Below are 22,885 nucleotides of genomic sequence, written 5' to 3' on the forward strand. Positions count from 1 at the left end.
CTGCTTCTTGCCACAATTTCATAATTACACTCAATACAGTAATTCTTGCTCTTGCTGCCCCAGCAGAGCTCACTCATTCTATCCAGCCTGGGGAGTGGAGGAAAGCATGATGGAGGAGACTGGGCCCATAAGATGGGCTCCAGCAGGAATTTACCTCTCACCAGCCCACCTGCCTCCTGCAGTGGGACCCCGGAGGGCTGAAGTAGCTCTGAAGTTTTTCTTGTGCAGCTGCAGAGGAGGCAGAGACCATGAATAGGAAAAAGGTGGAAAGGAAAAGAAAATGCATTCCATGCTATTTAACCTCTCCTTCAGGCGTTGCTGTTCAGAAGTGGAGAATCACCATATCAAAGAGCTCTTTGAAAATCAAAGGTAACAAAAACAAATGTTTTCCTAGTCTTCAGAGCAGCTCTTGGTTAATGTGTTGCAAGTGTGATATACTTACTTAAGTTATAGACTTGGAGAAGTAGAGGGGCAAAAGTCCTCAAGATGGTTTGTTAATGGCTATTTTGCGCTGAAATGAACCAGATATCTCCTGGTGATGCATGCATCTTGAGAAATTCTGGTCAAAACCTCCATGGTATAAAGTAATGGAAGATGTAATTTTCCTATTCTGACCCAATGGCTGAGAACTGTTGGATCTGAGGAGCAATGTTTCAAGCTGATTGTACAGTCCTTCATAAATTTGTACAACTGAAAACCACCAAGAAATAAAATTCTTAAAGGAATGTGGAAAACTGCTCAGCAACTGAAAGGTAACTATAATTCCAACATTTTAGATTTGAAAGCATTCAGCCATCCCTATCTGTTTTCAGCTGTGTAATCTAGTCCATTACCTTGTACCTTGCCAGAATAAACCAAATTTGTTCTTCTTGGGTGTTGTTTGGTAAAAAAATGTAATTTCACCGTTGTCTGACAGATGCCAAGTGCTGTTATTGGGGAATAGTGAAATAAATAAATACACATATTTATTTGTTGGTAGAGCTAGAGTGACATTCTTTGAGTATACAGTTTGGGGTCTTTGGGAATTTCCTGTGTCAAAGTTTATACAAACTGGTAAGGAACTGATGGTGTCAGGCTTGTAGAGGAAAAGAATTTCAGTATGCATCATCTAGCTCTGCTTTGAGAAGATGGTAAAGGATTTGGCTTCTGGTTCTGGATTTAATGAAGCATGTTACACTGAAGTAATCTGCCCCTAAGTCTTCAAATGTTTAATCAGGAACAAGAATCTCTTGATCTTTTGCTACTAGTCAACTGTCTCCTTTTGTTTCAGAAATATTTGGTGTATCAATAAAAAAGTACTAAAAGCAAAGACAAAAATATTTCTTTCTTGCGTGTTAGATGGTCCTCTTGTCTATGCACAGGAGCAATACCAAAATGTTTGCTTGCTTGTTTGGGAGAAGTTAATTTCAGATCTCAGTTGTATTCTCAGGTAAGAAGTTCAGATGCTGATCTACTGGAAAAAAGAAGTGTTAGTTTTGGTTTTTGTTTATAGCATTAATCCTCATGAAGGTAGAGAAGGTGGGTATAGTTGGCTGTTAGTGATGGTGGGTAGAGAAGGTGGGTTAGAGAAGATGGGTGTAGATGGCTCTTTGTCCCATTGCCTGTTAGCCCAGATGTATCCATTCTTTCTTCTACTGTCAGCTGAGGCTTAGAGAGCAGCCTTCTTGTGTGTGTGTAGACCTACATTTCCCTTCTTCCTGACTTCTTACATGTGCAGGACAGCATGCATCCCCAACTCCTCCTGGCCTCTTCCAAAATATTTACTGGTTTCTATTTCTTCAGCCAACTCAACCTACTCATCTCTCTCCTCTTTTCCCTTGCTATGGGTAGGCAGGTTTTTCAAGCCCTGACTCTGTATCTTTTGATTTTTATCTACATGTGAAACAAAATTCTGGAAGAGTGTAGGATTCCCATGTAAGTGCTGGCTTTCAGCCTGAGTGTTTGTGATATGGGGCTCCACATTCAGCAGAGCTGCTCTGTTGCCACAGTCAAACAAAAGCCTTTCCTTGTACAGGTGTGTCCTGAACTTTGCTCTGCCCACAATTAGTCTGTGTCTAATCACCCTGGCAAGGAGCTCCACAGTCAGCTGCCTTTGCTGAGAATCCTACAGTGAATGTCTGCAGTGAGGCGAGGTTTGAGGACAGATAACCTCTTGTTATGAGACCTACCAATTACAGTCCAAACAAGCAAAGTTCCTTGCCCATCGATCTGGAGAAGGAGCAGCTTGGTTCATGATATGTGGAAGTGGAGAGAAGAACAGGACAAGTGAGTGCATGAGCACTGAGGTTCCTGAGGCAGCAGCTGGTTCCTGCTCTTACAGACACACAGGATGTTGGGACACAGCACCTGTGATCTTTTACTGTGCTGCAGGGTGGCAACCACTGCTCAGGGTGATTCTGGTCAACTCAGTTCAGGATCTAGAGAAGCCCTAGACAAGAGGGTGGGAATAAAAATTCAGATGTCTAATTTGCTTTGAAAAGTATTCTAGTGGGGTTACAGGCTTTGCAGGGTGAATATTTGCCATTATGTTTCAAGAACTGACTAGGTGAAGTTAAGACACATCTCTTGGGGCTTAGAACAAAGTGTACAACCCATTGATGGGTTTTGGTTTTTCTGTGCTTATATACAAAATAACTTTCACCTAATGAAGCAACCCTGGTGAGTCATTTTATTAACTATAGTTGTAATGGTGGAATTCCAGATTAGCAAGGGAAAACAAAACTGGTGAAAAAGAAATAAACAAAAAACCCCAACCCAAACAAAAATCCCCTTCTGACGTATCTTTCATGTCAGTATGTTTTGGATGTATCCTTCATGATTTTAAAAGAATAAACCAAGAGAGAATTGCTGACGTGTATAGTCATTGTATGCAGTTTTCAGATTCCTTGTAAATGCTGGAGATAGCAATCTTTTGAATGCACTCTTGCAACAATTGCTGAGTATTAATAAATTTCTGAGTGCATTTAAGTAGGCAGGCAAGACTCTTTTCTCCTGTACTGCTGGTTTTTCACCTAGGTTTGCACTGTATAGTAAAGATAAATGGCATTACTGGTTAGCTTGCATGGAGAAACATGATGCAGTCTCCACTTTCCTCATTTGAGACCTTCCTTTGTCAAGGAAAAATGTCAGATGAAAGCTTGCTGGAAGAAGTAAAAATGTCAGCCATAACACTTAGCAAGCTTGGATTTTTTTGTTCTTGGTATTGTGGGATTTATGGCACCAGGCTGTGGGCACATCTGGAGCTAAATGAACAGGCAGGCACATTGCTGTGACTCTGTTTGCAGGGACTCTGCTGTTACAGGCTTCTGCCATTTCTTTAGTAGAAGGGAATTTAACAGTGTCAAGTGTATTGTATCATCAAAGCACTGGCAGCTTTGCTGTTTTTCTCTAAGATTTTTCTGGAGGATGCCAGAGCTAGGAGAGATTAAGAGATCCTGCTGCCACCTACAGCATCAGCAAATACCAGATCTGTTCCAAGCACATACATGCTGTCCTTTAGTGGTTCAGGACTTCAGTTACTAAGATAGTTAGGGATATGCAGTAGCTATCTGGAAAAACACCTTTTCTCTTACTTAGCTGAGCTGTGGTTCTCACTGGGAGCCATAACTGGAACCCACTGTCAGAGCCTTACATGCCCAAGGGCAGATTTTTTTCAGCAAATTTGAGGGGAAGGGAATTTATGAGGCCAAGCACAACTCCTTAGTTTCAGATTTAAGAGCTTTCAAAGTAATTATAAAAATGTTCTTGTTATTTAGCTTTGTTTTATTTGACTTGACAAAAAGTTCAGTGCCATATAAATAAGGGAGGGGAATAAGGTCATATTTTGTGTGTTATGTAAAATATCATTAAGTTTTTTTGCCTTTGAAAATAGGATATATTATATCCTATTTATAGGGTATAATATATCTGTATATAACCTGTATATAATACAGATTGCCTGCCAAGTATAGAGAACTATCAGTTCTTAGCACTTTGCTTGTAGCATGAGGGTGTTTGCTTTTTGAAATGGCTGGCAGAACAAATTGCAGACAGGAGGTGTGAGGGGTTTTTGTGTACAGCACAGACATAGAGGAGATGGAAAGTTAAACTTTGGAACAGAAAACTGTGGAGAAAGGTGGAGATTTCCTTTACTATTTTCATGTCTCCTATTTTAAAATACAGCAAGATGAAAGGTGGTGTAGTTTCATTTGACTGACAGAATGAGAGTAGTAGTCAAACGTGTTTTGGCAGAGGGGTTTTTAAACTGTCCTTACACCTGTGTGTGGAGGCAGGGGGTGGACTACAGAGCAGCATGTGTTGGCAGGGATAGTAGGAACAGCCCACTTTATTTTAGGAAGAGTTGGAAGGAAGAGGTATGAAACTACATTTTTATGACAAGGAACATAAAGCTGAAGGTAGCTGAATGCTTAGAAAAGGTGATAAGTGAAGAAAATGTAACCTCAACAAAGGTGAATCTTGTACCTGATTTCAGGAAAGTGAGGAGGTGTGAGGTCTCGATGGTTCAAAGCTGAGACACTGAGCACCCACGATTCTTGTGGATGGGCCTTGTGTTGGTGTATAAGCAGCTGCAAGGCAGCATGGGGTTAACCTCAACTTATTGCAATGATGGAAACATTTCAGTTTCAAAAACCTGCATTTGAACTATATCATGAAAACATTAGTAATCTGATTTTTATGCCTTTATTAACACAACTGTAGCCTAACTCTTAAAGCATGACTGACATGAACCATAATTGAGGTAGCATGCCCAGGATTGACAGCTCTGATGTCAGTAGTAAGGAAAGAATCCAGTTTTTCTTTCATTTTTTCTCTGGAAACTTCTATGTTCCTCTGAAACCAAATAAGATCTCTGCTTCAGCTATACTTGGGTAAGTTCTGGCAAGTTATTCAGTGATTTTTCTGTGCAGCTGCCTGTTTCTGAAGAACATTGTCAATGAGGGGAAAATGGTAGGAAGCTCACACTGATGCCTTATGTGGGGACAATAGAAAATGGTATTATTTGGTGCTATTTACATATAGTATATTGCTTTGGTAGCTCATGCTACCAAGACATGGCTGTGGTTCTGTATATGTTATCAATAATGAGTAATTGGTATTGCTTTCCTTAATCCTTCTTAAGATGCATTGATTTTTTTCTTCCCTCCAATATTGAGTATCTACTGTAAAAAAATCTTTATTAGTTGAAATCACTAACTCATGACATTTGTTTTGATGTTTCCTTTTCTACTTAGCTTACTTATTAGGTTTGAGTTTTGCAAGGAAGACACATCTGCTAATCAGTGACTGAGACTTGATCTTCTAGAAGGGCACAGAGCTCTTTAATCACTTGCATTTTAAAAAGACAAAAAAAGGTGTTGGAGAGGAGACAAGACATTGGAAAGTGGGTGGGTATGTTCTTTTGGTTTTAGAGACGCTGACTTAAAAGCAAGAATGAAGCTCATCATTTTAGTGTTGAAGCTCTGAAAAAGTATGGAAAATAAATAAGACAATTAAGCTAAAATTGAGCAAACCCATGTTTAATAGAGAATAGCATAGATTAATTAAACAATAAACAGGGTCCATATACATTCTTATTCGATGAAGAAATGTCATTATTAGAGAGCATTACATTGATTTTCATTGTAGTCCTGTTGTATATTTATTTATAAATGTAAAAACGTAAGGGTTTTGTGTATTGATTTTTTTCTTTTCTTTAGTCAAATCTCTGCTTACAACAGGATCTTTTAAAAAGAGCATCCTGCTTCTGTTAGATGTTCCTGGAAAAGAAAATCAATGTATGAACTTGCATACTGAAACATCTACTGCATTGACTTTGTAATCTTTAACTCTCCATGTAAACAGAAGGAAAAATGATGTTCAGTAAGACTATTTTTTTCTTACAGTTTGTTATTTTTCATCTTCTGGTAACAGGTTTAACTTCTGCAATTTTTATGTGCACATCTATATATGTACACAGAAGAGTTCTTCTGAAGTGTACTGTGTTTATTTGTATTTGGAATTCTACACACAGTCACAGGAAAGAAAATGGTGTGCATCCCTTTGGATCAGTGGGATTTATTGTCATGATGGGGAAAAGAATAATGGGATTAAGATTAAATAAAGGTTGAGAGTTTTATGTTGGCATTACTGCACTGCTGTTGTTTCCTTGTGACCTTTTGCAGCATTGCTCTTGCTGTGCTTTCATTAAACTACAAAAACTCTGAACTCTCTTTGGATTTGTTTCCTATCTCTGAGGTTAACAGGGCATGAGCACTGTCTATTTCATGCTGCTCTGAGCATTCATCTTGAGCAACTGCTGAACCTGGAAGTGAGTATTGGAAAGCTGCTACTATTACTGGGTTAATTTGTTGAAACTCTGCTAAGCAGTACCTGCTAATGAACATTTATAGAGGTTTGTCACAGTTGACAAAGATATTGTCAAGTGCAGATTTGTCAGAGTTACATCAGGAACTGGGTTCATTTCATCTATTTTAGGGATTCTGCTTAAATGTTTCAGTTCTCATGGAATCAGTTTTGAGGTTGTTTTATCTCTTTAGCAGTCCAAGGAGATAATTATCAAATTAAATATGTAGTATTTCAGTTCCTTTGCTAAGATGCTTTAGCTGGTTTCTTTCATTCTTCTCAGTCCTGCTGTTCTGTCCTTTAATTTCCTTGAGGTCTGTTCTCTGACAATGTAGAAGTGCTGCCTTCATTTAGAAACCCAAAGGCTGATGGTGCTGTGTAGTGTAATATGTAATGGAATAGAAAAATATGAGCTTTAGATAGTCAAATTGTTAGAAACCCTGATTTTAGAGCTCTTTTAGAAGCCTTTGATCCTTAGCTGAAAACTCATCATTAAATGTCCCTTCCCTGAAGGGATATATGTTCAACTGCTTAATGTTCTTAATTTGTCATCAATAAAAATGTAGAGTTTTGAAATTCTGACCCCCAAAAAAGAAAAGTTTAAATAAAAACTTCCTCCTTTGCTATTACATGTGCAGTGTAATTTTTCAGGTGTTAATAAGCAGGCAATTGAAGACAGTTGGTATTTTGAATATACCTGTAGAAAATCCTGCCATTTCCTGTATGTGCCCTAATGCCTCAGTGGCAGGAGAGTGCACAAATTGCATTACTGTGCACATTTAGGTTCTCTGCAGGAATTCATCTGACATCTGTCTGCCCCGGTTGTCTTGGGCTCCCTTTGAGTAGAGTGGAACAGGCACTTCTAAATTCCTCCCTCAGGAGGAGGTGACAGGTCTGAGAAGTACCCCAGCTCTTCTTGTAAAGTGAGTGAGAGGGAAGCTGAGAGATGCTGGCTCTTAGAGGTGAGTGTTTACTTGGGCAGCTGAAGTTAGGCTGAATCTCACCCTTCCTGGTACACTGGAGGTGCTGTACCTGTCCTAATGTACAGCTCTGCAAATGAGGAGACAATTTGTGGCTGCTATCCAGTTCATGATATGCTGACAGCTGTAGCAGTTGCTTTACTCTGCACTGCTCAGGCTTTGAGGATGCTCAAGAGGCACAGGAGGGCTGGTTATGGCCCCTCTGTGCCCTGCTGAAGCTGCTGCCTGCGAGCCCAGGGGCAGAAAGATGGGTGTTGTTTACAAGTCAGGTTTACCATTTTTGTTGCAAAGGTTAAGTGCCAGTCTGCTCTGATGTTTTCCCCTCTGTAGCAGTGTGTTGCTACCAGTTGGCATTTCATGGAGCTCAGCTCAGCCAGCCTTTCTCAGAGGCCTTTTGTTGACTCACAACGATGTTGTCAGTGGGACTTTTCCAGTGGCAGCAGTTTGTTCCAAGCTGCTGTCTTCCTCAGTACCTCTATGCCTTCCCTGGTGTGTGACTTGGAATGCCCCATCCAGGCAAAGGAAAGCTGCTTGTGCCCTGTGTGACCTGTATGATGGGCAGGATGTGGCCAGGAGGCTGCTGGTTTGGTACCACTGATTGGTTGTTGGTAATCATTCAAACCATTTATCACTTCATTTAAATCTCTTCTTTTTAAGAAGGCAGGCAAATTTCATGGGATGTTCAATTATGGATGTGTTGATGTGTCATGAAGATATGTCATGCTCTTGTTTCTCTGGCTCTGAAAGCTTATTCTAATCATCAAAAGAGTTACTGCTCCATATATACTGTATATCACTATAACTTTGACCATTGAGGTTACAACATGTGCCACTTAAGCAAACACTGTGATATTTTAGCTTTTTGCAATATAGTAATTAAATAGAAATGTGGGATAGAGGTTATGATAATTGCTAGTCTCTGTTTTAGAAAAGTCTGTGTAAGGTAAACCCATATATACATGGATTCCTGTGAAGTCTGTCATTCAGCAAAGCATTTGGGATGAGGTTTGAAAATATTTAAAAAAAACCCAAAATCATCAAGCTTCAGGTTTTTTATTTGAGTTTTGTTTTGTTTTGATTATACAAATTGTTTATCCATGCAGGGTATTTTTATTGCTAAATTGGGGGTAGTCATGAAGATTAAGACTTAACATACTGTATTAATTCTGTTTATTGGACCTTGTATTGGGTATATGTTTTGCTTATTATGGGCTTCCTGGTGAATGTAAGATTACTTTCCAGATGCAACTAGAAGGCCACAGAATTAGCAGGCTGTGTAGCCCCCTGCTTTGGAGATGAAGCCATTACTGATGCACCAAAATGGAATAAATGAAACTTCTTTTTCTGCATCATTTGCTAAATACAGGTAGTATTTTATCTTTGACCAGTTCTCCTGCCAGAGCTGCCTTATGTAATTTTTAATGCCTTATTACTATTATAACTATAACCACTGGGGGACAGGGACTGCCTTTTATCTTGTGTTTCTAATGCACAGTGAACTCTGAGCCAAATATTAAAGACTTTGTGCAATTTTTTCCTACAATAGAAAAGATTTTTTTTTTTCTCCCAAAGAAAAAACAAAGTCTAACAAAATAGTACTTTGTCTGAATCCTTAAAACATAGTTAAACAGCAGAGTAAAGGAACACATTGAAAATAAAGGAACAAGACCATGGGAGAGAGCATAATCTCTGAAAATTTAAAAAAAATTAAAATTGCAAGGCAAATATTTTTGAGGAGCAAACTGGCAAAGACATAAAAAGAACAGTGAACATGTCACCCTTGATACAGACCCTGCCAGACTTTGTGGTAGGTTGCTAAATGGTCCATGTGTGAAAGGAACACAAGAGACATAAGGCTGTATCACTGAAGCTTAGTTACTTGCTTTAGTGTTGTGTATGGAGGAGCTTAGGGGTGTTTCTTGTCCAAGTCTTTCTTAAAATGGAATATACCTTGATCTATTGCTTAAATTATATTTGATGCTAGAGGAAATTAGCCATAATACAAAGGTTTAAAAACTCTAGAGAAGTGAAAAATTAAAATTTTCAAGCATAAAACTGAGTAGGTGAACTATGATACACTGGGAAGAGCCTATGAGCTTTCTGTAAGGAAATATATTTTGTACAATTGGGCTCCTCACAAGAGGTCAGCAAACAGGCAAGGTGGAGTAGTCCAGAAGAAGGAATAAGCTTGGCTTTTTTCTAAAAGATGTTTGTAGAAACCATCATCAAAGACACTAAACATCTTGAAAGCTCTTTACTGTCTGGTGATTTCATGATTGATGTGGAAAAAAAGTGTGAATACTGTGATGGGGTTTTCTGTTGAATAGGTTTTAAGAATGGGCATGTGACGAGTAGTCATCAAAGTTTGTTAGAAAAATGACCACCAAGTGACTGAGCAGTAAATAGCAGACAGATTTCAGTGTTCATTGGTACAGACAGATGTCAGGAGCAATGCCTGTGGAAGACAATTTATAAACAATGAGGTATTTTGAATTACCCAGTAACACTGGGGAGGGCAGCCTTGGAGGAAGGCCAGTCTGTGGGGGTGACAGCCTTCCCTGCAGAAAGTTCCTGACCTTGGGAGGATGGGCTTGGCTGGGATCTTCTCAGATCCTGTGTCCTCACAGTTAGTGAAGCTGCCTGTAGCTGTGAAAAATCTTTTGTTCTGAGCAGTATTAATGATCATTCAGAAGTTGGTTTTCTGTGGAGGTTTTCTATGCAATACATGCGAGTGAAACCTTTTTTAAAACCAGTAATTAACGGTTTGTGATAGAAGTATTTCCTAAATATGATGTATGATTTTTCTTTTTTTTTAGAGAGAGACTGTATCGGTCATGTTAGAATTATTGATGTTAGTTTTAAATAATTTAAAAAACTTGATCTCTCTACAGAATTTGGCATATGTGAAAAGATTGCCTGTTATAAATGCCTTTAGCCATTGTTTGTACTATGAAGTCTCAAATCTATTTGAAAGGTAGCTTTCTGCTGAATATATGCAACAAGGAAAGCTTTGTCAAGCCTGCCTCTTGTAAAATCTACAGGTCTACTCTGTATTTTCTGCTTCTTTTCTTGTACAGATTAAGCATCCCATTTTGTAAATATGTAGCTATAATGTAGGCTTGCAGAGATTTTCAATTATCTGTTAAAGCTAGGAGTAATTTTGAGAATGAAAATTTAATTATAAAGAGAGTATTGCCTTTTTTTCTTATTCAATATTTTCTGTTTTAATCAGATATAAATGTAATCCTCCATACCAAAATGAATTCTTTCTTATTTGTTGATGTTCAAAGGGACTTTTAAAGTTGTCCTTTGAAATCCTAGGGTGGTTTTAATCAAGATTGAGCAACTTTTTTTTTTTTCCAGAAGCCAGAAATTGTTTTGTTTTTTGAAGATGATGATGATGGTATTATTAGTAGTTTGTCTCAAAACATCTGCAGTAATGCTGTTTCTAGAACACAGATTGTCTGGTGCCACTGAGCAGAAAAGCACATTGTTTGCCCTGTAGGTAATCAGATGATCTTGTAATTGTGTAGTGGTATAAAGTCAAGTCAGAGTTCTTGGCTCCTGTTTTAGAAGGCTATTTATTCTTACTGTGTTGACATTTTAAATAAGGTAAATGGTGTTACTGATAGAGTTGAAATATGATGGCTTTTACTTGTAAATGAGCCAGTTCTTAATGAAGTTCCAAGGTAAGTGGAGGTAATGTATTGAAAACTTAACATGGTCCAAGATTTTAATTTTCCATTCTTGATTTCCACCCACAATGCCCGCTCCCATCAGTTTCCTGCATGTAAATTTGCATGCCTGGCTTAATATGCATTTTCTCCCCCTCTGTCTCTCACCTTCAGGAATGCAACCACAGTATTGTATTTGCTTGTTTTTCATCCTTGTCGAAATGTCCACCTCTTTATCTCCTCTCTGTACTGTTATATATGGCCTAGTTGTCCAGAACTGGTCTCTGCAAAGGAAAGCAATCCATGCATGTCCTTCCATGCTTGGCTCTATTATTGGTTTCAGGAGCAAACCAAGAGCAGTGCTTGGCTGTGCTGCAAATCTGCATGCTCTCTTTAAATTTTGAAATGTGCTTGATGGAGTATCTTATTGAAATCTCATTCTTACATGTCTATTAGATGGACACCTTGTTTTCCCTTCAAACAGCTGTGTACGGTACAGAAGTTAGCTTCTAATTTTTACATCAGTTGGAGAGGATTGGAACACTGTCTAAAATGCTGACATACCTGATTGCATTCCTGCTGGTTTTGTGAATGCCTGTTCAGTCAAGAAAAGGAGAAAGGGAGATCCCTTCCCTGCTTTGCTACATCCCAGGCAGCAGCACTTTGCCCTGTCCTGGTGGTGTATCCCATTTATCTCCCTGTGCTGCCCTGAGACAGCCTTCTGCCTAACCCTGGTTCCTTGAGCTTGGCTGTTATGCCTGTTTTAACTAACCTTAGCTTAAGGCTGTACAGTCTGCTCTAAGTTTGGCTCATTTCAGGATGATGCAGGCTATTTCTTGTGCTTTTCTTTTTTGACCCAGAGAAGAATTACTGTTAACAACATGCAAAAGTACATTGATATCAAAGAACTGAAGTTTTGACCCTTGAAAAGGGGCACAGTGCTCTGAACCCCTCTAGGCCTCTGGGATGTGCACATTAAGGGAATTTTCAGTGGATTACTCTAAAAAATTGACTGGCTTTGTAAAGTATTGTGAACGAGGGATTGAGTGACTGCAGAGAATGCAGACTAGAAGAGCATGTAGTTTAATCTTCATAATACCCTAACTTTGTCTTCCTACATACACTGTTTGTTTGTTTTTCTTTTTAAAAGCTTTTTTTGCCTCTGGAGACTTTCAAAGTGATGCTCTTTCTTCCCTAGTTTCCATATACCAAAATAGTTAGCTTGGTCTGGATTTTTTTGTGTGTAGATGATGGAGGATGCTGTTGCTTTATTATGCGCTCCTCGGTGTTCTCAAACAAATAAGATAAATAAGGAAAATTAAATGTTCTCAGTTGCTCCAAATAAAAGCCTTTCCTCCTTGCCCTGTAGAGCCATCTGTGCCCTTGATTTTGATTCACACAATGATGTTCTTAAGCAAAGACCAGGACAGTGATTGTCCCCCTGTAGCTGGCATTGGTGAGGCTGCACCTCAAGTTCTATATCCATTTCCAGATCCATCACTACAGGAAAGAGGTTGGGGGGCTGGAGCATGTCCAGAGAAGGGTAGCAGAGCTGGGGAAGGGTCTAGAGAGTAAGTCAGTGAGGAGCAGCTGGGTCTCTTTAGCCTGGAGGAAAGGGGGCTCAGGAGAGACCTTATCACTCTCTAAAACTGCCTGAAAGGAGGTTGTAGCCCGGTCAAGTCAAAAGGGGGTTGGACTCTTCTGGCAGGCAACCAGTGACAGGAGTAGAGGAAATGACTTCAAGCTGTGGCAGGGGAGGTTCAGGTTAGATATTAAGAAGAATTTCTTCACTGAAAGGGTTGTCAAGCATTGGAATGGACTCCCTCCTGAAGTAGTGCAGTCATCACCCCTGGATGTGTTCAAGAAATGACTGCTTTATTTAACAGGGTAGTGTTCAGTCAAAGATTGCACTCAGATCTTGGAGTCTTTTCCAACCTGAACAATTTTATGATTCCATGAAAAGGACATATATTTGGATGGATAAAGTTAAAATACTGCAACAGATTAAATACTTTGAAAGAAACTAGTTATCATACTCAAGCGTAGCACTGTATTTAAGTGTATGATTAAATAAATTCAAGCCTTAACAAAATCCTAAATCAAGCACATCAGGTTGTGTGGCTTAGGTGTAAACTTCCCTAATTTAGGCAGGTCAACACTTACCTCCCAGCTTTAAAGAGTTGTGATGTCACCTCCCTCCTGGGTGTCAGACTGCTCCAGCTGTCACCTGCCAAACCACTCAAGGCAGAGGTGTCGGGTGTGCTGCCCGGGATGTCCCTTCCTTTCCTTGCACTAGCAGTGCACAGGGTAGCCCTCCCACCCCTCTCTGCCTTGCCCACTCAGTGTACAGTCACCTTCTCAGGGCAGGCAAGAACGTGAGGGATCTGCTGGGCAAATGTAAAATAGAAATCCCCAAATAGGATCTGCTGCTTGCAGGCTTGAGCTATTTTGGTTAGGCACACTCTGGATTGCGTGTACCTACACACACACACACACTATTTAGTAATTCTGTTCCCAAGGCCAAATATTTCTACTTGAAGCTATTTTGGTACAGTGAGTAGGATGAAAATTTTCTTACTAAGCCTTAAAAAGTAGTCAGAAAACAAGCTAGTATTTTCAAATATCACACTTGAGTGTGTGACAGACTTGCTGGGAGAGTAATCTACATGATTTTTCCATAGAATACTCATCACCTTGGTATTGGAATATTAAATCATGCATGCTGCAGATTCACAGTCTCTGTAGGGACTCTGATGTCTTGCTCTGCTGTTCTTTGCCTCTCAGGTGCCAGCAGCCCTGCAGTGTAGCTGCACACTGCTGGGACATTGAGTAGGTAATTGTTCCAAATAGATTTCAGAGGGGCAGCCTGAACAGGAGCCTTGCTGCAGCAGTGTGGAGGTATTTCCAGCTGTCACAGGCAGCAAGCCAATCCTCTTGGAGAGACAGCCTTGCATGTGGCCACTGATGGATTTCTGCCTTCTTTCAGAGCCTTCCTGTTTGAGGCTGGGGAATCCAACTGTATAGATCCATTGTAGGATAAAGGCACGTAGTTATGTGATCCTATAGACCTCCTTCATTCCTGGAGCACATCTGATATGTCAGGTCTACAGTGTAATGGATAATAAGTCCTTTTTTGCTGTAGAAGTTTAAAAGCAGAGCTGTTATACAATCCCATAATTATGTCCTGGCATGGTAATGTCTTAATTTATTTTAAATAAATTGACTCCCCAGGAAAAGCTGTTATACTGAGAATGAGCTTCATTTGTCATTTACAAATAAGTGAATTTAATAACAGCTTGAATGCCTTATGTTGAGTTGCTTATTTCTGATTTAATGAATAATGGAAGAACTGGAGGACACGTCAGGGTGGGTTTTTTGTTTTGTTTTTTAATTGGATAATTTGATAAACCTAATAGATTTTAATAATTATGAAGTCAGATACAAGGTCCTGTTGCCCAAATCAGTATCCCACACGTTGTGAAACAAATAGGTGTGATCCACGCTTCCTCAAGCCAGTGTACTAGGGCATATATATAAAATTATGAAGATCCATTCCACTTGCAAGAAATTGGGTATTTTTGTATGGAAATTAGATTCTGAGCACCAGAAGGCAGTTATCAAAAATACCATTTGCTCGGCTGCTGTAAGCTGGCCCGGTTCCTCTCCTGTGGCTCGGATCTTGAAATGAAAGTAATACAGTTCCTTCTCACACTGCTGTGGTTCCAATCAGATATGTGGCTGTGCTGATTATCACTACTTAAATGTGCCTGCTTTTGATCACCCTAGGAAAATAATGTCCCAGTATGTTGGTTATTTTTGTTACTGAATTTGAAGCTGCCGTAGCATAGAAGCAATAGCATCCAAATGATCTTCTCTGCTATAATTATGTATAGTAGATGAGAGCCTAATACTACTCACTGCAAAGGGGAATTTGTTCTGAAATTGACTGTAAAGTGTTATGAAAACATTCCTTTAGCAAAGAGGCAATTTTCTTTTTAAAGGACTATGTGCAGGCTCATTTCAAATTAGCTGCCTTAAGGTAATCACAATATTCACCTAGTAAAAACAGTGTATGTTTCGTGTACAGATGCTCAAGGGCATCCTTTTGTACTGAAATGATGGCTGCAGAACTAGTGACTGAAAGAACTCTTTTGTTGTGGGTGAGTTTTTTTGGTGTGGTTTTTTTGTTGCTTTTTCTTTTAAATTTTTATTCTGATGTTATTTATAACGAAGGAGCAGATCTGCAAAGTTGACTGTGTTCCTTCACCTTGCATTCAGTGATGTAATGCAGGAATGTGCAGCTTTTAATTGGCTGTAAGCTGGGATGTGTGTGTTAGCTCCTTTTGCTCACTGAAGCAGTAATGAGCTCCCTAAATCGTTCTGCTCACTCAGCTCTCCCGACTGACAAGAGGAGCCTGCAGTGCCCGCAGCCTGCCCGCAAGGACCCTGAGCCATTCCCCTCTCCTGATCCCATTTATCAGGGGCAAGTTTCTTCACATCTTCACAAAGCTCTTCTACTCAAGCAAGCCTGTCACCCTCAGTTTCTGAGCATTGCATTGAAGCGGCTTTGGTATCCAAAGACTTATTTTGAAAAGTGGTGTATGAAGTAAAAATTATGGTTGTTTCGTCTGCATAGCATGCATGGCAAGCTGTTCTTTAGAATGTGGCAAATAAGGCTTTAAAGCTTGAAAGCAGAGAGATTTGGGACTCAGAAATGGTAACTTCACAGAATTAAATGTTTTTGCAGGTGAGTATAGGTGGAGTGAAAAGGGAAGAAATATTCCTTAAAGGGAGTTCAGAAACTGTCAAGTCAAAAGAGCTTTAGCCAAGGATGAGGAAGTAAGATGGTTTTCCAGCATATCATAATTATAAACGTAGTGGTGTATTATTTCTGAATGATGTAATAGTTTCCATTTATAATCGCAGAATTGTTATCAGTGATTTTTCTTTTTTATGAAATACAGTGAACACTTTAGAAAGAAATACATATTGGACTTGCTGGTTGTATAAGTAGAAACAAACTGAGAATCCTTTTGTCCAAGGAGGCAATGAGAAAACTTGAGAAGATCCATTTGAAGTTAAGGTTATAGTTCTTACACTTAAAAAAAGAAGTAATCTGTACCTTTCTACCTCTCATGAAAAACATAAAAGCAGATAGAGTTAGAATTCTGAGTAATGCCACAAGATAAGCCAACTTTAGTCATAATAAAAGGGATGCCCAATACATCATCTATGTATCCTTGAAACCTTATTGATAAAAACTTTCTGATGTTGTTCTAGTTTGGGTCAGGTCATTGCAAGGATATTCAGATATGCCAAATACTTGCAGATTACTTCGATGTCATGTTGGGGTGTGTGTTAAGTTTTAAGAAATAATCATAAGTACTTTGTAAAAACTAATTCAGTCTTTGCTTTAAGGTAGTTCTGGTTTACTGACATTGCTTTCAAATTGTTTAAACTTCATTTTTATCATTTTCTTGTCCTTTGGCAGTCAAATATCGATGCTTATATGGACCTGAAGTGTAAGGCAAGGCTTGCAGAAAAATTCAAGTTAAATTTTGCTTGTTCTTCTGATTGCCACATCTCCTTTAGCCAAACCATTTCAATTGATCTTGAAGAGATGGTGTTAGTACATCCTTTTAATAGCTTTAACTATTACAGTTACAAGATAATTATTTATTGAAGAGTGCTTAACTGGGTATAGCAAGTTAATGTTGTTTCAAGTATCTTCCTATGTACATTTTGGTTAAGATATGACTTGGAAGTTTAAAAATAGAGACATATATGTATTTTAAGATCCAGTAAAACTTGATTTTATGGAAGTGTGATGTTGAAATATTGGTGTGCACTTTTTATGTAGGAAATCATGTACTCTAGAATTTTGAGGCATAAAATTCAACAGATGGTTTCTAAAAGCCGTATATGATTTAGGGTCAGTTTGGATTTTAATTTTGTAGCTGAATAATAATCCCTCAGTGAAGTTTGAATGATTGAGGGATCATAAGAAGAATTCTTAAACATAGAGTAAGAACAGTTTTTCACTAGAGGATTTATATCCAATCTCTAAATTTAGGCTATATTTCTTGAATATTTTATTATTAAAGTAGCACTGAAAGTTCTATTTTGACATCTGGATACTGACTAATAACTGACATTTTTTCATCAAATATTTCTGGACTAACTTGGTTCAAAAAGAAAAATAAACCTATTTTCCCAGTCAGTTAGGTATAAAACATTTTTCCTGTTCTTGTCAGGGAGCACCTAGATAAAGTTCTATAAAACGTGAGCTTTGAAATATTTATATTTTAATACTGTATAATTCATTTGTTTGCATTGATTCTCTCTTGTCTTCTGTTGGAAAACAAAGAGACTCTTAGTGTAAGGTATAGTGGAAAAAATGATGCTTGCACCAATCTTAAATAAAATTGACAATGATATCTGATCTAGTCAGCTACTGTAAGGAAACAAGTGTTCTTTTCTACTGTCATTTTTAAGTCTGTCCTGTCTTAATGCACACTGATGAGAGAAACAGCAGTGTGCTTTTCTGTTGTGTTCCAAACATGCAAAAATATGAGAATTCTTTGACTTGTAATTAGCACAATTGGCTCTGATTATTTTGATGCTCCTGACTCGGCTGCTGTCCTGCTTGCAATACTCCAGGACCACGCTGCAGGTCTGTTCCTAGAGTTTTAGTAGGAGAAGAACATCCACCTTCTGTTTCTGCCCTTTCATCTGTGTTGCAGCCTGGGCTTCTGCTCACATCCTTCTGCTGCCCCCCTGGGTATCAACAGGCACTTGCTTTCATTTTTCTGTTCTCCCTGTTGGAGACCAGGCCTTTAACCTGGAGAAGAGGAGGTTCAAGAGCTCATCACCATATTCCAGTAGTTAAAGGATGACTCCAAAGAGAATGGAAGCTCTGTCTTCTCAAGTAGCTACCTGGAGGAAGCAAAAAAGAATGGTACCAGGAGAGGCTTTACCTCAATAAAAGAAATAATTTTTTTTGCAGTGACAGCAATAATCACTGTAACAAGCTCCTGAGGGAAATGGTGGAGGCCCTATCACTGGATGTTTTCAAGATGGAGCTGGACAGGATGTTAGATAATCTCATCTGGGCTCCTTCTCTCATGGAATATTGGACCAGGTGTTTTTTTGAGATTCTTTCCTCCCTGGATAGTGCTGTGGTTGTATGAACCCACAGTCCTTCAGAGCATGAATTCTAGAAAGCAACAAGCCAACTACATATTTGCAGTACCCAAACTGATGTTTTGGAGTAAGGGCTGATGTGATTTTTGTAAGGAAAGCCTGTGTATGGTTTCTCTGTGAGGCCTAGAGCTGCCCTGGGCCAGGAGTGCCAGCCTCATGGCTGGCAGAGGTTGTGGCAAAGCCCATGGATGTGTCCAAACCACCTTCCCTTGTGAATGGAGTGGCTGGGTGTGAGGGAGAGACTTTATGGTCCTGAAAAATGTCTGTTTTCTGGCTGTGGGCTTCTCAAGCTTCCCAAAACAGCAGGCACGTGTGGGGTGCATGGTTTGCTTGCAGCTGGTGTGCTGGAGCGTGCCAGCCACCCCTGCCAGCAGAGTGCTGCTGGCACTTGGCCTGCCAAGGATGGCACATCATCCCCAGCAGTCCCTCAGGAGCTTCCTGGGGCACTTGGTGAGTCAGGGGAGGTGTGCAGGACAGTTGTGCTGAAAGCTGCAGGAACAGTGGGCTGGATGTGCAGATGGCATTCTCTTTGAGGGGTAGGGTTTTGAGGGGAGGCAGGAGCTCATGCAGATTTGTGCTGAGAAGTGGGAAGGTGCAAGGCATGCCAGAAAAGGGGTGTGTATGCATAGGCAGAGCCTGAAGGCAGAGAGCTGCTTTTGATGTAATTTGAATTATTTCAAAAAAAGAAGGGGAAAGGTAGGGAGAGGGCATCTTTATCTATTTCTTCCTCTCTCTAATTTTAAGAGAGGAAAACTGCTTAGAATGAGGAGAAATTGCAGAACTCGGCATACTGGTATTCTCTACAGCCAAACTCTATAAAGGTGGAAACAGATATGGAAGCGTCTTCCCAGAAGCATTGTATACATACTTGAATTTCTCAGGTGTATATAAATACACCTTGTTTTCTTTGCTAAATAAAGTCTAAAAATAAGCATAGGCTAACACTCACCACCACTGAAGCTTAATGTGTGTAATGTTCTTTACACATCAAAATTCATAAAGTGGCTATAGCATGCCCATTTGGCCGATTCCTAGTCTGCCTTGCACAAGGAGGTTGTGGCAATAAGTTTTTCATTGATACTTGAGAGAACTTTCCTGTCCTTAAAACTATTTCCAAGCCAGGATGCTCACCAATTTTCAAGGTTAAATAAGCCTGCCATGAGATCTCCAATAAATAAATAAGCACAAGAGGAGTTTGAAAAGATAGACGTTCACACAGGGCTACTATTTATCACTCTGCTTATAGAAAACTGTTCCAGTTTTCATGGGTTTTGTTTTTCAATTTCTGTCCTCCCCCTTCAACCATATATATGTATGTGGGAGGAATCTTATTTATCTAGTCACACATAAATCTTTTTCTGAATCTTACTATTTACTCTTCATACTGTAAATCATTTTAAAATGGCTGAGCAAGAGCTAATCCAGTCTTTGACTCTTCATATAACAGTCAACACTTCTGACAGGACTCTGCCATGAAGAAAAGTAATCTTAAGTTAATTATGTACTCATTATATAAGGTATATATATTTTTGCCTAGAAAAATATTATTTACAGAGTGCTGTTCACTGATTCTTCTGTAGAAGTTAGCTTTGTATAAATCACAGCAATCGACCTATTAATTTTTCACAAAGTGTGGAAAGTGCTTAGACAAAACCTGCATCCACTTCCAGTGAGAGGAAGGAAGCTCAGTTGCTATCATCATTAGCTGCAGATGTATTTGTTCAAAGTCATTTTGAATGCAACTGAGTAGCCTCTAGTCACACATTTTTTTGTATTTATGAGAGGAGGGAAACATATATGATCTCTTCAAATAGTGTTTAGGAATGTTGTCTTTGAGATTATCATGCTGTTTGCTTAAGTGGTTGTCAGAAACATCCTTGAGAGCTCCTCTTCAACAGAGAGAAGAAATCATTGTGGCTTGTCTGCAGCAGTGGCAGTTATAGACAAGACTCAGGAGAGGCTGTACTTTACTTTTTATTCAAAATAAACCCTGCAGAGTGTTTTCTGAAAACAACTCTTATTGCTGGCTGTGTTATTACAGTTGAAATGAAGAATGATTTTGTTTCCCTGCTGTTGTCTCAGCTGCACTGTGCAGGATATTGTCTCCCATCTGGCTAGATCTTTATGATATTAATAATGAGAGTTTGCAAAGCAAGCTGATTTCATTTTCACCTTGAATGCTTCCTATTTTCAAACTGAAACCTTTCATATTTCCTTCTGGTTCCACCTTTATCAATTTCAGAACTTGCTGTGTTTGTATGGGGTTGTCCTGTTTTGTTTTGTTTTCATTAATATGTTGATCTTTAACTGGGTTTTGATAGACCTATCACCTTGGACTTTTAGACCTGCAGATTTTATTAGGCAAGTAGCCCTGATCTTTTAGCTGAACTGCCATGATGGATTACATAGGGTAGGAATCTGCCCTTCAGCAGATGTGTGTTCAAAACACCCTTCATCCTAAGTCGTGCTTTTTAAGGCGTCAAAATAAAAATACTTCATTTCATCACTCAAGACCTGATGATTCTTGTTGACATTCCAGCCTTTAGTTTGGGGAAATGTTGATGAGAAATATGTCCAAAAACTTAGGAAGAAGGTGAGAGGTTAAAACAAAGTGAGGTGGGGGAAGCCAAAACATAGCTGTGTAGGTTTAACATTTTCTTTCTCCTGAAATTGTTTTTATCTGATCACTTCTCACTTATTAAGCAGGAGTGGCTGCTGGTTTCTTGGGATGTGCATTACTGAGCAGAAGAACTTTTCCTTCCCTTCTGTTAGCAGCTGGTGGCCTCTGTGCAGTGAGCAAATGGATAGTTTCCTGGCTTCTGGTTACTTGTGCACCAGCAGCCGTCTCTGTGTGTTACAATTGTTTATTTATGAACCTCTTTTATGTATAAAGTACCCAGCACGATCATAGGCATGGGTACTGGGCATGTGTTACTTATTAAGATAGAAATAGAAGAATGTAATAATGCCAGTATTAAACAGTTTAATTTTCTGTCAAAAGTACTTCACACTTCATAATCATCTGTTAAAAAAAAACAAGAGAGAGAAGTAAATATCACTATGCAAACCTTGTTTTGTTTTAAACCAATTCACATAACAGTTGGACTTGATGAGACATTTGTGTTTAAAAATACCTGAAACCTGGTACACCACTTGCTATTGACATAGCTATTGTTTTACTCAGTTGTTATCTATCTAGTGGGCAGACTAGTCACCCTATTACCTTTTTTTTTTGTTGTTGTGGTTTAATTGCTGTTGTTTTATGTGGTGAAAAATCACCCTATTTTATGTCAGTCAGTGATTGTTGGAAGCCAGAAGTGGAAATGAGCGTGCAGGTTGCTGTTGCAGTAAAAGGGATGAGAAATAAAAAGGAGCCTGGGAGAAAGTCAGTGTTTGTTGGTCCTGTGGTTTCACAGGGCTGTTCAGTGATGGTGTGCAGCCTGTGCTCTCCATGTACAAGGAGGGAGGTCCTGGGCTGTGAGTAACAGAGATGTGGAGCTGAGCACTTTGGCAGTTCTCTCATGTGAAACAAAGGAGTAATTCAGAGTTTTGTGCATTGGCAATAATGCAGCACAGTTTCTGTGCTCTCTCCCCAGCACTGCAGAGTGGGCACAGCAGTGCCATGCCAGTAGGTGCTCAGCTGAATCCAGGGACCCAGCTGGGATGGGCAGGAGCTGGGCTGGAGATGGGGAACCAGTGACTGAGCCCAGAGGAACAGCCAGTCTGCAACCTCACTTTGGGTCCATCCATGGGGCACTGGCCCCTTCTCCAGAGGTGTCTTCAAGGGAGTGGTGGCCTGTGTAAAAACCCTCTCAATGAAAGAGTTAGTGTGGAGGGGAGATGGGTGCAAGGTAATGTCAGTGTTTACCCCAAACTCTCATGTAGTCCAGTAGATCCGTTACTGCATGGGTGGTCAGGGAGCTTGGACCATGGCTTTTCTGGGGACTCCTGAGATCCTGGTGTGTTTTGGTTTTTGTTTTGCTTGCAAATTCCTTTGGATTAACCCCTTCTGCTGTCCATTGGCTGTGCAGTTTGTAAACAGTACAAATATGAAATTGAGGGGTTCCCAAGTAATTTTAATACCTTCAGCAACTATTTTTACCACTTGCAATTTAATTTAGATTGCATAATTCATGGGAAATTATTTCAGTTAGTCATATGAAACTTACTTGCTACAGCCCATTTATTTTTGAGGTATAACATAGCAATATGACATGTTTATATGTGTTAAATCCTGAATAACTATATTGCAAACAGCAAAAAAAGTGATGAAAAGACAGTCTAACTTGAATAAACCTGGTAGATTGCTGGAAGATAAAAAATTTAGTCAGTTGATAATTATATGTTATTTCCATAATTGTGTTGCAGATTTGCACCAGTTTATCCCTGAGGTATAGCTGAGAAGATATTTTTTAAATAAAACTTCATTAGTTTTGTTGGATCCAGAATAGGAATAGTTTTAAATAATTGATGATGTTCTTGATATGAGGAAAGTTTTGTATGTGTCTCTACTCTGTAGCTGTAATGTCAGCTCTGGCAGCCTGAAAGGTGAACAGTCTCTGGAAACCACAGTGAGATGTTAAGGGGAAAGATAAGGAATAAATTTTAAATAGATACTCAGACACTGAATTACTGAACATGCAAGATTTAATGGTGCAAATGTCCTGAAGCATTATATAAAACTAG

General features: G+C 39.3%; 1 protein-coding gene across 2 annotated transcripts in view; it reads left to right on the forward strand.

Moving 5' to 3' along the window:
- The window catches only part of MAP7D2 (MAP7 domain containing 2), an 81,767-nt gene that overhangs the window by 8,378 nt on the left and 50,504 nt on the right, over window positions 1–22,885 (forward strand). The window lies entirely within an intron of this gene.

Source organism: Agelaius tricolor, unplaced genomic scaffold, assembly GCF_023055355.1.
Source record: "Agelaius tricolor isolate 1412-34295 unplaced genomic scaffold, bAgeTri1.0.p SCAF_7, whole genome shotgun sequence".
NCBI lineage: Eukaryota > Metazoa > Chordata > Aves > Passeriformes > Icteridae > Agelaius > Agelaius tricolor.